We start from the raw sequence: 12,377 nt of genomic DNA, 5'->3' as shown, positions 1-12,377 counted from the left end.
GCACCAGCATTCCCTTTTTCTCACTATCTTTCAAAACGGAAATTTTAAAATCTCGTTTTTTTTTTGCCTTTTATGGAAATTAGTGAAGGCATCGCATCAAAGGTGCGCACCTCGCTGCCCACCTTGGTGTGCTCCGAGGTGCCCACCACGGTGCGCAACGCCGGTGCGAACCCGGGAGCGCCCCGATGTGTGCTCCAAGGTGCGGCGTGCACGAAGTCGGACCCCGGTTTGCCCCGGGTGCGCACCTCGCGTGCACCTTGGTGCGCACACCTTGGCTGGGTTGCGCGGCCTGGTGGGCACCATGGTGCGCACCAAGGAGCGCTCCGAAGTGTGCTCCAAGGTGCGGCGTGCACGAAGTCGGAGCCCGGTTTGCCCCGGGTACGCACCTCGCGTGCACCTTCGCCGGGGTGGGCACCTCGGCTGGGTTGCGCGCCCTGGTGCGCACCAAGGAGCGCTCCGAAGTGTGCTCCAAGGTGCGGCGTGCACGAAGTCGGAGCCCGGTTTGCCCCGGGTGCGCACCTTCGCCGCGGTGCGCACCATGGCGTGCACGAAGTCGGAGCCCGGTTTGCCCCGGGTGCGCACCTCGCGTGCACCTTCGGCGGGGTTGCGCGCCCTGGTGGGCACCATGGTGCGCACCAAGGAGCGCTCCGAAGTGTGCTCCAAGGTGCGGCGTGCACGAAGTCGGAGCCCGGTTTGCCCCGGGTGCGCACCTCGCGTGCACCTTCGGCGGGGTTGCGCGCCCTGGTGGGCACCATGGTGCGCACCAAGGAGCGCTCCGAAGTGTGCTCCAAGGTGCGGCGTGCACGAAGTCGGAGCCCGGTTTGCCCCGGGTGCGCACCTCGCGTGCACCTTCGCCGCGGTGGGCACCATGGCGTGCACGAAGTCGGAGCCCGGTTTGCCCCGGGTGCGCACCTCGCGTGCACCTTCGCCGGGGTGGGCACCTCGGCTGGGTTGCGCGCCCTGGTGCGCACCAAGGAGCGCTCCGAAGTGTGCTCCAAGGTGCGGCGTGCACGAAGTCGGAGCCCGGTTTGCCCCGGGTGCGCACCTCGCGTGCACCTTCGCCAGGGTGGGCACCTCGGTGCGCACACCTTCTCAATGTTTTCTTGCCTTTTCTGGAAATTGGTGAAGGCAGCGCATCAAAGGTGCGCACCTCGGTGTGCTCCGAGGTGCGAACCCGAGAGCGCTCCGAGGTGCCCACGAAGTCGAAAGTCGGGTTAATTGCATTGTTTTCCCCGGGTGCGCTCCGAGGTGCGCAACATCGGCGCGCACCAAGGAGGGCTCCGAAGTGTGCTCCAAGGTGCGCACGATGGCGTGCACCTCTGGTGCGCACGATTCGGAGCTCGGTTTGACCGGGGTGCGCACACCTTGGCTGGGTTGCGCACCTTTTGTGCGCTCCAAGGTGCGCACGAAGTCGGAGCTCGGTTTGCCCCGGGTGCGCACCTTCGCCAGGGTGCGCACCTTGATGCGCACGCCTTGGCTGGGCTGCGCACCTTGGTGGGCGCCATGGTGCGCACCTTTCGTGCGCTCCAAGGTGCGCACGAAGTCGGAGCTCGGTTTGCCCCGGGTGCGCACCTTGGTGGGCGCCATGGTGCACTCCGAGGTGCCCAAGATTGGTGCGCACCAAGGAGCGCTCCGAAGTGCGCTCCAAGGTGCGCGCGAAGTCGAAAGTTGGGTTAATTGTCCGGTTTGCCTCGGGTGCGCACCTTGCGTGCACCTTCGCCAGGGTGGGCGCCTTGGTGCGCACACCTTGGCTGGGCTGCGCACACCTTGGCACCCGCGTTTCCTTCATTTTAAATTTTTTTTTTTTACAATCTCTCAAGTGGGAAATTCTATAATCTCAACTTTTTTTGCCTTTTCAGGAAACTTTTGAATGGAGCGCATCATTGGTGCGCTCCGAAGTGTGCTCCAAAGCTCTCTCCAGCTGCGTGCACCTGCCCCGGCCGCGCACTCCGGCCCCGCCCAGCTTCGCTCACCTGTCCCGGGCGTCTGGTGCGGAACCTTAGAGTAAGAAACATCACCGTGCACCTTGGCCAACGTGCGCGACTCGACCGAGCGCGCACTGGCCGAGGTGCACACCGATTTCACCTGGGTGCGCGCGCAGCACCTCGGGCGCACCGGGGTGCGCGCACAACGCCCGGGTTGCACCGTGGCCTGTGTGCTCGGGGCGCCTCGGGTGCGCGCTCGGTGTCGCCCCCGCGCGCGCGGTAGTGCGGGCAGCGCACCCCGGCCCGGCCCGGCCCCGACGAGAACGCAAACGGGCAAAAGGTTTATTCAAATAGCATTGCGACGCCCGGCGAAAAACTAAAAAAGGGTGCAACACCGGGACTTCCCGGGAGGTCACCCATCCCAGTACTACTCCGGCCCAAGCGCGCTTAACTGCGGAGTTCTGATGGGATCCGGTGCACTAACGCTGGTATGATCGCACCCGTTATGAGCTTGTCGCAGTGTGTACTTAGCAAACCGCGACCCACGTGCGAATCCACCCCGGCCACCCACCCCCGTCGAGGTGCACACCCTCCCTCGCGAAGTGCGCCCCGTTCGCCAAGTGTGAGCCCTGCCCGGGTGCGCGCACCTTGCTAGGGCGTCGGGTGTGCACCCGGCCCGGCCTACGTGCGTGCACCTGGAGGGGGCGTCGTGTGCGTGCAGTGTCCCGTCTGCAACGCGGTGCCCACACACCACCTCGGGCGCAACGACCTGCGCTCACATGTGGGCCGAGTGCACCTTGGTGCATGTTCGGGGCGCCTCGGGTGCACGCTCGATCTTGCCCCGGTGCACCAAGGCGCTCGGTTTGCCCCGGGTGCGCACTTGGTGCAAGGTGGGCACCCAAAATAGGGATCAAGCACCAAAACACAAGTTTCGGGATGCAAAATGGGACCCAAGGACCACAAATGCGTTCCAAGACCCATGATGGGTCCACGAGAACAAAAATGTGTTCCGAGACTTAATAAACAAATATTGGGTTTTAGGAGAAGAAACATGCTCTGATGCCCAAAACGAGAATCGACCCCGAAAAGGCCACAGGCCAAAAGTGGGATGCGAGACAAAAAAAAATGGGACCCGAGGACCAAAATTGGGTTCCCAGGTCGAAGACAGGGCAACCGGACAAGAAACGACCTCTAAGGCTCGAAATGAGTCCCGACGACTAAAACTTGACAAGAAGCACCCATCAGGCACCCAACTCGACACCCATGGGATGCCGACCCACCCGGGCTTCCACCTAGCACACCTTGGCACCCACCCACCCTCGCACCCAACCTCGCACCCAACTTAGCACCTTTGAACCCACATTGGCACTCACCCTGACCCTGGCACCTTGGAACCCACATTGGCACTCACCTTGACCCTGGCACCCACCTTTGCACTCACCTTGGGACCCACCCTGGCTCCCACCTCGGCACCCACCCAGACACCCACCTTGGTTCCTTGGCACCCACCTTGGATCCTTGGCACCCACCCCGACACCCACCTTGGCACGCAACTTGGCTACTTGCCACCCACCTTGGCTCCTTGACGCCCACCCCGACAACCACCCCGTGACCTACCCTGGCTAGGGTTGGTGCACACCCACCCTGGTGCCCACCTTGGCACCCACCCTATGACCCACCTTGGCACGCACCTTAGTACCCACCCCGTTACCCACCCTAGGACCCACCCCGTGACCCACCTTGGCCAGGGTGGGTGCCTTGGTGCGCACAACTTGCCTGGGCTGCACACCAGGGCGGGCTCAAGATGGCACCCGCGTTCCGTTTTTTTCACTATCTTTCAAAACGGAAATTTTAAAATCTCATTTTTTTCTTTTTTTTGCCTTTTCTGGAAATTAGTGAAGGCAGCGCATCAAAGGTGCGCAATGCTGGTGCGAACCCGGGAGCGCTCCGATGTGTGCTCCAAGGTGCGGCGTGCACGAAGTCCGAGCCCGGTTTGCCCCGGGTGCGCACCTCGCGTGCACCTTCGCCGGGGTGAGCACCTTGGCTGGGTTGCGCGCCCTGGTGCGTACCAAGGAGCGCTCTGAAGTGTGCTCCAAGGTGCGGCGTGCACGAAGTCGGAGCCCGGTTTGCCCCGGGTGTGCACCTCGGGTGCGCACCTCGCGTGCACCTTCGCTGCGGTGGGCACCTTGGCTGGGTTGCGCGCCTTGGTGGGCACCATGCAGTGCACGAAGTCGGAGCCCGGTTTGCCCCGGGCGCGCACCTCCGCCAGGGTGGGCACCTTGGTGCGCACAACTTGCCTGGGCTGCGCATCAGGAAGGGCTCAAGATGGCACCCGCGTTCCGTTTTTTTCACTATCTTTCAGAACGGAAATTTTAAAATATCGTTTTTTTTTGCCTTTTCTGGAAATTAGTGAAGGCAGCGCATCAAAGGTGCGCAACGCTGGTGCGAACCTGGGAGCGCTCCGATGTGTGCTCCAAGGTGCGGCGTGCACGAAGTCGGAGCCCGGTTTGCCTCGGGTGCGCCCTGGTGGGCACCATGGTGCGCACCAAGGAGCGCTCCGAAGTGTGCTCCAAGGTGCGGCCTGCACGAAGTCGGAGCCCGGTTTGCCCCGGGTGTGCACCTCGGGTGGGCACCTTGGTGCGCATGCCTTGCCTGGGCTGCGCACCAGGGCGGGCTCAAGATGGCACCCGCGTTCCTTTTTTTTCACTATCTTTCAAAACGGAAATTTTAAAATCTCATTTTTTTTTGCCTTTTTCTGGAAATTAGTGAAGGCAGCGCATCAAAGGTGCGCACCTCGCTGCCCACCACGGTGCGCAACGCCGGTGGGCACCCGGGAGTGCTTCGAAGTGTGCTCCAAGGTGCTGCGTGCACGTTGTCGGAGCCCGGTTTGCCCCGGGTGCGCACCTCGCGTGCACCTTCGTCGGGGTGGGCACCTTGGCTTGGTTTGCCCCGGCTGCGCTCCGAAGCGGGGTTATTGGAGCGCCGCCTCTTTTTTTGTCGGAGCGTTTGGTGGGGTTTCTCGCATTGGCTCTTCCGAGGCCCGGTTGCCACCCTGGCGCGCACGAAGTCGGAAGTAGGGTTAATTGCCCGGGTGCGCACCTTTGCCAGGGTGGCACCTTACCTGGGCTGCGCACCAGGGCGGGCTCAAGATGGCACGCGCGTTCCGTTTTTTTCACTATCTTTCAAAACGGAAATTTTAAAATCTCCTTTTTTTTTTGCCTTTTCTGGAAATTAGTGAAGGCAGCGCATCAAAGGTGCGCACCTCGCTGCCCACCTTGGTGTGCTCTGAGGTGCGCACCCGGGAGCGCTACGAAGTGTGCTCCAAGGTGCGGCGTGCACGTTGTCGGAGCCCGGTTTGCCCCGGGTGCGCACCTCGCCTGCACCTTGGCCGGGGTGGGCACCTTGGCTGGGTTTGCCCAGGGTGCGCTCCGAAGCGGGGTTACTGGAGCGCCCCCTCTTTTTTTGTCAGAGAGTTTGGTGGGGTTTCTCGCATTGGCTCTTCCCAGGCCCGGTTGTTGGGTGCGCTCCCACCCTGGCGCGCGCGAAGTTGGAAGTTGGGTTAATTGCCCGGGCGCGCACCTTCGCCAGGGTGGGCACCTTGGTGCGCAAACCTTGGCTGGGCTGCGCACCAGGGCGGGCTCAAGATGGCACCAGCATTCCCTTTTTCTCACTATCTTTCAAAACGGAAATTTTAAAATCTCGTTTTTTTTTTGCCTTTTATGGAAATTAGTGAAGGCATCGCATCAAAGGTGCGCACCTCGCTGCCCACCTTGGTGTGCTCCGAGGTGCCCACCACGGTGCGCAACGCCGGTGCGAACCCGGGAGCGCCCCGATGTGTGCTCCAAGGTGCGGCGTGCACGAAGTCGGACCCCGGTTTGCCCCGGGTGCGCACCTCGCGTGCACCTTGGTGCGCACACCTTGGCTGGGTTGCGCGGCCTGGTGGGCACCATGGTGCGCACCAAGGAGCGCTCCGAAGTGTGCTCCAAGGTGCGGCGTGCACGAAGTCGGAGCCCGGTTTGCCCCGGGTGCGCACCTTCGCCGCGGTGGGCACCATGGCGTGCACGAAGTCGGAGCCCGGTTTGCCCCGGGTGCGCACCTCGCGTGCACCTTCGCCGGGGTGGGCACCTCGGCTGGGTTGCGCGCCCTGGTGCGCACCAAGGAGCGCTCTGAAGTGTGCTCCAAGGTGCGGCGTGCACGAAGTCGGAGCCCGGTTTGCCCCGGGTGTGCACCTCGCGTGCACCTTCGCTGCGGTGGGCACCTTGGCTGGGTTGCGCGCCTTGGTGGGCACCATGCAGTGCACGAAGTCGGAGCCCGGTTTGCCCCGGGCGCGCACCTCCGCCAGGGTGGGCACCTTGGTGCGCACAACTTGCCTGGGCTGCGCACCAGGAAGGGCTCAAGATGGCACCCGCGTTCCGTTTTTTTCACTATCTTTCAGAACGGAAATTTTAAAATATCGTTTTTTTTTGCCTTTTCTGGAAATTAGTGAAGGCAGCGCATCAAAGGTGCGCAACGCTGGTGCGAACCTGGGAGCGCTCCGATGTGTGCTCCAAGGTGCGGCGTGCACGAAGTCGGACCCCGGTTTGCCCCGGGTGCGCACCTCGCGTGCACCTTGGTGCGCACACCTTGGCTGGGTTGCGCGCCCTGGTGGGCACCATGGTGCGCACCAAGGAGCGCTCCGAAGTGTGCTCCAAGGTGCGGCGTGCACGAAGTCGGAGCCCGGTTTGCCCCGGGTGCGCACCTCGCGTGCACCTTCGCCGCGGTGGGCACCATGGCGTGCACGAAGTCGGAGCCCGGTTTGCCCCGGGTGCGCACCTCGCGTGCACCTTCGCCGGGGTGGGCACCTTAGTGTGCAGACCTTGGCTGGGTTGCGCGCCCTGGTGGGCACCATGGTGCGCACCAAGGAGCGCTCCGAAGTGTGCTCCAAGGTGCGGCCTGCACGAAGTCGGAGCCCGGTTTGCCCCGGGTGTGCACCTCGGGTGGGCACCTTGGTGCGCATGCCTTGCCTGGGCTGCGCACCAGGGCGGGCTCAAGATGGCACCCGCGTTCCTTTTTTTTCACTATCTTTCAAAACGGAAATTTTAAAATCTCATTTTTTTTTGCCTTTTTCTGGAAATTAGTGAAGGCAGCGCATCAAAGGTGCGCACCTCGCTGCCCACCACGGTGCGCAACGCCGGTGGGCACCCGGGAGTGCTTCGAAGTGTGCTCCAAGGTGCTGCGTGCACGTTGTCGGAGCCCGGTTTGCCCCGGGTGCGCACCTCGCGTGCACCTTCGTCGGGGTGGGCACCTTGGCTGGGTTTGCCCCGGCTGCGCTCCGAAGCGGGGTTATTGGAGCGCCGCCTCTTTTTTTGTCGGAGCGTTTGGTGGGGTTTCTCGCATTGGCTCTTCCGAGGCCCGGTTGCCACCCTGGCGCGCACGAAGTCGGAAGTAGGGTTAATTGCCCGGGTGCGCACCTTTGCCAGGGTGGGCACCTTACCTGGGCTGCGCACCAGGGCGGGCTCAAGATGGCACGCGCGTTCCGTTTTTTTCACTATCTTTCAAAACGGAAATTTTAAAATCTCCTTTTTTTTTTGCCTTTTCTGGAAATTAGTGAAGGCAGCGCATCAAAGGTGCGCACCTCGCTGCCCACCTTGGTGTGCTCTGAGGTGCGCACCCGGGAGCGCTACGAAGTGTGCTCCAAGGTGCGGCGTGCACGTTGTCGGAGCCCGGTTTGCCCCGGGTGCGCACCTCGCCTGCACCTTGGCCGGGGTGGGCACCTTGGCTGGGTTTGCCCAGGGTGCGCTCCGAAGCGGGGTTACTGGAGCGCCCCCTCTTTTTTTGTCAGAGCGTTTGGTGGGGTTTCTCGCATTGGCTCTTCCCAGGCCCGGTTGTTGGGTGCGCTCCCACCCTGGCGCGCGCGAAGTTGGAAGTTGGGTTAATTGCCCGGGCGCGCACCTTCGCCAGGGTGGGCACCTTGGTGCGCACACCTTGGCTGGGCTGCGCACCAGGGCGGGCTCAAGATGGCACCAGCATTCCCTTTTTCTCACTATCTTTCAAAACGGAAATTTTAAAATCTCGTTTTTTTTTTGCCTTTTATGGAAATTAGTGAAGGCATCGCATCAAAGGTGCGCACCTCGCTGCCCACCTTGGTGTGCTCCGAGGTGCCCACCACGGTGCGCAACGCCGGTGCGAACCCGGGAGCGCCCCGATGTGTGCTCCAAGGTGCGGCGTGCACGAAGTCGGACCCCGGTTTGCCCCGGGTGCGCACCTCGCGTGCACCTTGGTGCGCACACCTTGGCTGGGTTGCGCGGCCTGGTGGGCACCATGGTGCGCACCAAGGAGCGCTCCGAAGTGTGCTCCAAGGTGCGGCGTGCACGAAGTCGGAGCCCGGTTTGCCCCGGGTACGCACCTCGCGTGCACCTTCGCCGGGGTGGGCACCTCGGCTGGGTTGCGCGCCCTGGTGCGCACCAAGGAGCGCTCCGAAGTGTGCTCCAAGGTGCGGCGTGCACGAAGTCGGAGCCCGGTTTGCCCCGGGTGCGCACCTTCGCCGCGGTGCGCACCATGGCGTGCACGAAGTCGGAGCCCGGTTTGCCCCGGGTGCGCACCTCGCGTGCACCTTCGGCGGGGTTGCGCGCCCTGGTGGGCACCATGGTGCGCACCAAGGAGCGCTCCGAAGTGTGCTCCAAGGTGCGGCGTGCACGAAGTCGGAGCCCGGTTTGCCCCGGGTGCGCACCTCGCGTGCACCTTCGGCGGGGTTGCGCGCCCTGGTGGGCACCATGGTGCGCACCAAGGAGCGCTCCGAAGTGTGCTCCAAGGTGCGGCGTGCACGAAGTCGGAGCCCGGTTTGCCCCGGGTGCGCACCTCGCGTGCACCTTCGCCGCGGTGGGCACCATGGCGTGCACGAAGTCGGAGCCCGGTTTGCCCCGGGTGCGCACCTCGCGTGCACCTTCGCCGGGGTGGGCACCTCGGCTGGGTTGCGCGCCCTGGTGCGCACCAAGGAGCGCTCCGAAGTGTGCTCCAAGGTGCGGCGTGCACGAAGTCGGAGCCCGGTTTGCCCCGGGTGCGCACCTCGCGTGCACCTTCGCCAGGGTGGGCACCTCGGTGCGCACACCTTCTCAATGTTTTCTTGCCTTTTCTGGAAATTGGTGAAGGCAGCGCATCAAAGGTGCGCACCTCGGTGTGCTCCGAGGTGCGAACCCGAGAGCGCTCCGAGGTGCCCACGAAGTCGAAAGTCGGGTTAATTGCATTGTTTTCCCCGGGTGCGCTCCGAGGTGCGCAACATCGGCGCGCACCAAGGAGGGCTCCGAAGTGTGCTCCAAGGTGCGCACGATGGCGTGCACCTCTGGTGCGCACGATTCGGAGCTCGGTTTGACCGGGGTGCGCACACCTTGGCTGGGTTGCGCACCTTTTGTGCGCTCCAAGGTGCGCACGAAGTCGGAGCTCGGTTTGCCCCGGGTGCGCACCTTCGCCAGGGTGCGCACCTTGATGCGCACGCCTTGGCTGGGCTGCGCACCTTGGTGGGCGCCATGGTGCGCACCTTTCGTGCGCTCCAAGGTGCGCACGAAGTCGGAGCTCGGTTTGCCCCGGGTGCGCACCTTGGTGGGCGCCATGGTGCACTCCGAGGTGCCCAAGATTGGTGCGCACCAAGGAGCGCTCCGAAGTGCGCTCCAAGGTGCGCGCGAAGTCGAAAGTTGGGTTAATTGTCCGGTTTGCCTCGGGTGCGCACCTTGCGTGCACCTTCGCCAGGGTGGGCGCCTTGGTGCGCACACCTTGGCTGGGCTGCGCACACCTTGGCACCCGCGTTTCCTTCATTTTAAATTTTTTTTTTTTACAATCTCTCAAGTGGGAAATTCTATAATCTCAACTTTTTTTGCCTTTTCAGGAAACTTTTGAATGGAGCGCATCATTGGTGCGCTCCGAAGTGTGCTCCAAAGCTCTCTCCAGCTGCGTGCACCTGCCCCGGCCGCGCACCCGGCCCCGCCCAGCTTCGCTCACCTGTCCCGGGCGTCTGGTGCGGAACCTTAGAGTAAGAAACATCACCGTGCACCTTGGCCAACGTGCGCGACTCGACCGAGCGCGCACTGGCCGAGGTGCACACCGATTTCACCTGGGTGCGCGCGCAGCACCTCGGGCGCACCGGGGTGCGCGCACAACGCCCGGGTTGCACCGTGGCCTGTGTGCTCGGGGCGCCTCGGGTGCGCGCTCGGTGTCGCCCCCGCGCGCGCGGTAGTGCGGGCAGCGCACCCCGGCCCGGCCCGGCCCCGACGAGAACGCAAACGGGCAAAAGGTTTATTCAAATAGCATTGCGACGCCCGGCGAAAAACTAAAAAAGGGTGCAACACCGGGACTTCCCGGGAGGTCACCCATCCCAGTACTACTCCGGCCCAAGCGCGCTTAACTGCGGAGTTCTGATGGGATCCGGTGCACTAACGCTGGTATGATCGCACCCGTTATGAGCTTGTCGCAGTGTGTACTTAGCAAACCGCGACCCACGTGCGAATCCACCCCGGCCACCCACCCCCGTCGAGGTGCACACCCTCCCTCGCGAAGTGCGCCCCGTTCGCCAAGTGTGAGCCCTGCCCGGGTGCGCGCACCTTGCTAGGGCGTCGGGTGTGCACCCGGCCCGGCCTACGTGCGTGCACCTGGAGGGGGCGTCGTGTGCGTGCAGTGTCCCGTCTGCAACGCGGTGCCCACACACCACCTCGGGCGCAACGACCTGCGCTCACATGTGGGCCGAGTGCACCTTGGTGCATGTTCGGGGCGCCTCGGGTGCACGCTCGATCTTGCCCCGGTGCACCAAGGCGCTCGGTTTGCCCCGGGTGCGCACTTGGTGCAAGGTGGGCACCCAAAATAGGGATCAAGCACCAAAACACAAGTTTCGGGATGCAAAATGGGACCCAAGGACCACAAATGCGTTCCAAGACCCATGATGGGTCCACGAGAACAAAAATGTGTTCCGAGACTTAATAAACAAATATTGGGTTTTAGGAGAAGAAACATGCTCTGATGCCCAAAACGAGAATCGACCCCGAAAAGGCCACAGGCCAAAAGTGGGATGCGAGACAAAAAAAAATGGGACCCGAGGACCAAAATTGGGTTCCCAGGTCGAAGACAGGGCAACCGGACAAGAAACGACCTCTAAGGCTCGAAATGAGTCCCGACGACTAAAACTTGACAAGAAGCACCCATCAGGCACCCAACTCGACACCCATGGGATGCCGACCCACCCGGGCTTCCACCTAGCACACCTTGGCACCCACCCACCCTCGCACCCAACCTCGCACCCAACTTAGCACCTTTGAACCCACATTGGCACTCACCCTGACCCTGGCACCTTGGAACCCACATTGGCACTCACCTTGACCCTGGCACCCACCTTTGCACTCACCTTGGGACCCACCCTGGCTCCCACCTCGGCACCCACCCAGACACCCACCTTGGTTCCTTGGCACCCACCTTGGATCCTTGGCACCCACCCCGACACCCACCTTGGCACGCAACTTGGCTACTTGCCACCCACCTTGGCTCCTTGACGCCCACCCCGACAACCACCCCGTGACCTACCCTGGCTAGGGTTGGTGCACACCCACCCTGGTGCCCACCTTGGCACCCACCCTATGACCCACCTTGGCACGCACCTTAGTACCCACCCCGTTACCCACCCTAGGACCCACCCCGTGACCCACCTTGGCCAGGGTGGGTGCCTTGGTGCGCACAACTTGCCTGGGCTGCACACCAGGGCGGGCTCAAGATGGCACCCGCGTTCCGTTTTTTTCACTATCTTTCAAAACGGAAATTTTAAAATCTCATTTTTTTCTTTTTTTTGCCTTTTCTGGAAATTAGTGAAGGCAGCGCATCAAAGGTGCGCAATGCTGGTGCGAACCCGGGAGCGCTCCGATGTGTGCTCCAAGGTGCGGCGTGCACGAAGTCCGAGCCCGGTTTGCCCCGGGTGCGCACCTCGCGTGCACCTTCGCCGGGGTGAGCACCTTGGCTGGGTTGCGCGCCCTGGTGCGTACCAAGGAGCGCTCTGAAGTGTGCTCCAAGGTGCGGCGTGCACGAAGTCGGAGCCCGGTTTGCCCCGGGTGTGCACCTCGGGTGCGCACCTCGCGTGCACCTTCGCTGCGGTGGGCACCTTGGCTGGGTTGCGCGCCTTGGTGGGCACCATGCAGTGCACGAAGTCGGAGCCCGGTTTGCCCCGGGCGCGCACCTCCGCCAGGGTGGGCACCTTGGTGCGCACAACTTGCCTGGGCTGCGCATCAGGAAGGGCTCAAGATGGCACCCGCGTTCCGTTTTTTTCACTATCTTTCAGAACGGAAATTTTAAAATATCGTTTTTTTTTGCCTTTTCTGGAAATTAGTGAAGGCAGCGCATCAAAGGTGCGCAACGCTGGTGCGAACCTGGGAGCGCTCCGATGTGTGCTCCAAGGTGCGGCGTGCACGAAGTCGGAGCCCGGTTTGCCTCGGGTGCGCCCTGGTG

General features: G+C 62.9%; 2 non-coding genes across 2 annotated transcripts; both read right to left on the bottom strand.

Moving 5' to 3' along the window:
* Window positions 1-2,308: 2,308 nt before the first annotated feature.
* Window positions 2,309-2,427, bottom strand: LOC131873374 (5S ribosomal RNA). The gene has a single exon (XR_009371335.1). It is a non-coding gene; the product is annotated as a 5S ribosomal RNA (ribosomal RNA).
* A 7,804-nt stretch (window positions 2,428-10,231) lies between these two features.
* LOC131873373 (5S ribosomal RNA) lies at window positions 10,232-10,350 on the bottom strand. Its single transcript, XR_009371334.1, has one exon. It is a non-coding gene; the product is annotated as a 5S ribosomal RNA (ribosomal RNA).
* Between the last annotated feature and the right edge of the window lie 2,027 nt (window positions 10,351-12,377).

This window comes from Cryptomeria japonica, unplaced genomic scaffold (assembly GCF_030272615.1).
Source record: "Cryptomeria japonica unplaced genomic scaffold, Sugi_1.0 HiC_scaffold_1618, whole genome shotgun sequence".
NCBI classification, from domain to species: Eukaryota; Viridiplantae; Streptophyta; class Pinopsida; order Cupressales; family Cupressaceae; genus Cryptomeria; species Cryptomeria japonica.
The sequence above is the reverse complement of the archived record's forward strand: the minus strand, read 5'-3'. Positions and strand labels throughout refer to the sequence as shown.